Below are 4,390 nucleotides of genomic sequence, written 5' to 3' on the forward strand. Positions count from 1 at the left end.
TAAATAAAATTTTTAGCAGAGTAGTAAATAAAACAATTAAAGTCAAAATAATCAATATTTATTGTTTAAAATAATTGGTACCACTGAACAATCAGCGCTGGTTTAAAATAGCTGGCTTATGGCTAGCAGAATAGTAGATAAAACACTTAATTAAAGTTAAAATAATAAAAAAAAATCGAACCTAGTTACCTACTACCCATCGTTGAGGCCGGATTGGTCAATTTTTAAAGCGCGCCAATTTGTCTCCGCCCCTTTGATCATTTTTTCATTAAAATTATAAATTGATGTATTAAATTGGTAACGAATACTATTAATTTAATATCTGAACGAAATAAAATGTTACTACTGTATTGGTGACAAAATATCAAATAAAAAGGAGTCGCAGTCAGGGATCAATAATCGATTTATTTGGTGACAGATCTAACATTCTGAGCACAGAGCTATTATATAAGTAACAAAACTGTTATTATAAGAACGAAGTTTATATTTATGTAATGCAATATAATTTTATTGGTTATCGATCTCTTATTTTACACATATATTAACATTAATTTGATAATTCATACCTGGGAACAATTTTTGTTTATCTGAGAACGAAAATATTTCGTGGCGATAGATCTATTTATTAGGTGATACAACTTGATGACAAATATAAATTTTGGTGATAGAAAATATAGTTCCCGTTTATAAATGGGGTCACACTCAGAATGTTTTAGATTACGAAAAAACACCACTTTGCAGAAAATATTTTGCAATCATTACGCACCTCTTAGTGTCCACCTAACTAACTAATAAAGATTTTACCATTAACATACGGTATTACTATTTAAAGTCCGTTGTCTTTGTCAGTCGAATAACTTTTTTAATTTACCAGAAAATGATAAGTATAATATTATGTTCAGCTATTCGCTGGGTAAATTTTAGATAGGGGTTGGTTCTTTTCTTATAGCAAAAAAAGTCAGAGCCATTTTCTAATGATTTACGAAACCCTTTTTATCACTATTCAGCGTCACATAATTTGCCTATTTGTCTCCTACAATGCAAGCAGTGTTTATCTTATTCCTAACTAAGTCATGTAATAAATGAGGATACGTAAAAACAAATGGAACGGAATCTTTTTAAATGAATAGTCGACGATTAAATCCGACCAGGTGTGGGGACTTACTGGCTTACTGCGTCTCCCTGTGGCAGGATTACGCCAGTTTTAAATTTATATCTTTGTTTGTTTGAGACGTCGCATAATTCACATTTAATACTACGCTTTAATGTCTTAGAGTTTGGCGATGGAGTCGAAGACTAGACTCTCCGTATGCAAAGACGCTTCTAAATTGAAATTTAATTAAATCGTTTAAGAAACAAGTACATACTTTGTTTTATAATTCTAGTATAATATTTTAACTAGCTATATGACCGAGCTCTGCTCGGTATTCGATAAAACACGAATTAAATGACATTTTCTAAAAATGATTCCTAGCTAGATCGATTTATCGCCCCCAAAACCCCCTATATACTAAATTTCATGAAAATCGTTGGAGCCGATTCCGATATTCCAATTATATATATACAAGAATAGCTCGTTTAAAGATATAAGATTAAACAATATACAATCAATAGTAAAATATACATTGACAGCAGCAAATTGTATTTAAACCATAAAGTTAATATACCTAGCGGAATAGAGCAACAATCTCGAGCTGTCAAACGTAACCAAAATTGGTTTTCATCTTTGTGAAAAATATGTGTACGTATACACTTACACAAGCATGATTGAATATGAATTCTATGAGATTAAATTGTCAACGTGCGGCACGTGCTGACTGGACGTCAAAAAAAGAGTGCTGCTGTCATGTATCACACGTCTCTTTTTACCACGCAGTGTTACTGATAGTGACATCTCTCTTGCTCAGGCCTTTGTTTCTCTATTCCGCTAGGTATAGTAACTTTATGGTGACCACTGACCACAACGCGTTGTGAGCTATTTTTCCGCTTATTGACTGTATAAGTACCATCAGAAAATTGATTCCGAGGCAGTTGACAGACCAACGTCATTTGGTCGATCATGTCAATTCATTGTGATCTGTCGGCTGGGTTTGACGTAACGCGACCAAACTACGTAGGTCCCCCATCTGCCTAGGATAGTACCTACGTAGGTATGCGTCCTCGTAGCGGCTAAATGGCTGGTCCGATTTTAGCAAATTATGATAATCTGTCAACAAATAAGTGAAGATCATCGCGGGCGGCATAACTTTAATACCTCGATCGTGGAAACAGCAGACACAATAGATTTTCAATTGTTATGCGCCAGCCGGGTGCCGCTTGGGGATTGATGGGTTAATTTTCAATTTTTTACTTAGTCGGGTTATATTTTTTAAACTTATTACTGGCTTGATAAACTAGTAAACCCTGGCTAACGCAAGCGGACCAACCATGTGTGAGCATTGGTGCATTTTTCGCGAAAATTTGTTCGTCCATAGAAGAAATTGCGTGCCGGGATTTGTCTTTGTTACAATGTTTTTCATTGTGCCATTGAGATGGAAACTCCGTTATTCCCTTTTCATTTGTACGACCCATTGTCCGCGCAACATATACTGTACAGCCTTAGTTATAGAATTAAGGTTCGATACAATACCGACCTTTGTGAATTGAATTAAATCTTATCTTAACTTTCAATCCAGTTCATTTTAAACGTAAACAAAATGGTTAAATTGAGTGAATAATTTCTCTACTTTACCGTAAATTATTCATTTTTTTGTTTCACATAAAACTCACAGAGTTACATATTTACTCTCTATAAACCTAAAGTTTGTCCGAAGTGTAATGTTCTTTTACAATACTAAAAGTTATTAAATATTTTAACACATTATAAAATGAAAATATAGACACTAGATGACGCCCGTAACTCCGTTGCGCCAAAAATCGTTTATCGCACGGGAACTGTACATTTTTCGGGATAAAAAGTATCCTATGTCCTTTCCCGAGACTTAAAGTATCTCCGTACTAAATTTCAGCAAAATTAGTTCAGCGTTTAGCGGTTTGGGCGTGAAAGGGTAACAGACAGACAGACAAACTTTCGACTCAAAGTATCGCCATACCCAGCAAAATCGGTTGGGCGTGAAAAGACAAAAAGCAAACGGACTTTCGCATTTATAATATTAGTAAGATATTACTAGTAAGATAACGCCTCCGTGGTCTAGTGGTATAGAGCGCGGCTCGTGACTCGGAGGTCGTGGGTTCGATTCCCGCGTTGGAAGCATGTTATTTCCACGTTTGATTAGAACAATGCAGGCTGATCTCCTGATTGTCTGACAAGTAAGATGATCCATGCGATCTCTCGCCAGTCGTGTCGGTCGTCCGTCCCACTGGGATATGAGAGTAAAGGAATAGAGAGTGCTCTTGTGTACTGCGCACACACTTGGGCACTATAAAATTACTCCTGCGTAGCTGGCCTGGTTTCAATGAGACCGGCCACCGTCACCGAAACCGGTGTGGGAGCTATTATTATTAGTAAGATATATCACAGTAATTGATTCATAGGCAGGCTGTAATTTTCTGTCAAGTTGCTATTCTAGCATTTTATTTGAGCTCTTCACTTTGAAGATGAACATACAAACAACCGCGTAGCATATTCGTCTACGGTTGTCCATGATTGACGTCGATTATTCTAGCGGCAGCTTACAATCATAGTAATCTATCAACCCCAACGTGGATGTGGGTCTTAAAATACAAATGCCTACATTTTACTCGACAATGCATACCGCTATAAAATTTTTCAAGGGTACAGAATGAGGGGTGCTGCTCCTATAATTGGACCCTAAAAGGTCCGATTTACCTTTCATTCTTGTCAATTTCGTGTGTATTAATAACGGCTTAAGTGGTTTTGTGGACATCAATGAGTTTTGACGTAAGACCGCAGCTTTTGAGTGTAGTGAATGAACGTTTGGAAACGTTTATTTGGCATTCAAATTTTATTTTTAGGTTGTGAAAAAATCTGATTTTATGTATTATAAGACATGGGATCAGTTTAAAATTTACAAATAAAATCGGTCGCCATTCTGTGTTCCTACGATCGGACCAAACGAATTTATATTACATCTACTTTTCGCCCACTAACCCTACAAAACTGCGGCACGATTGCGAAATGTGGTACGTCTGAATAGTCCAGTTCATTTATAATACGAAATATACGCCCAACCACGTGGTGTGGTTGTGGTACGTGTGGGTTGGCCCTAATTTGATGAAGATTTTCATAAAGATTCATGATCATTATATTGAAATTTAATCATTATTTAATGTCTCCGAGTGCAGCATTAAGTGACTTCACCATCTCAGTCGTAACTGAACAAGCCAACGTCTTGTGCAAACAAAAGAAACTTCCAAATTACGGCCATCT

This window comes from Aricia agestis, chromosome 9 (assembly GCF_905147365.1).
Source record: "Aricia agestis chromosome 9, ilAriAges1.1, whole genome shotgun sequence".
Lineage (NCBI taxonomy): Eukaryota > Metazoa > Arthropoda > Insecta > Lepidoptera > Lycaenidae > Aricia > Aricia agestis.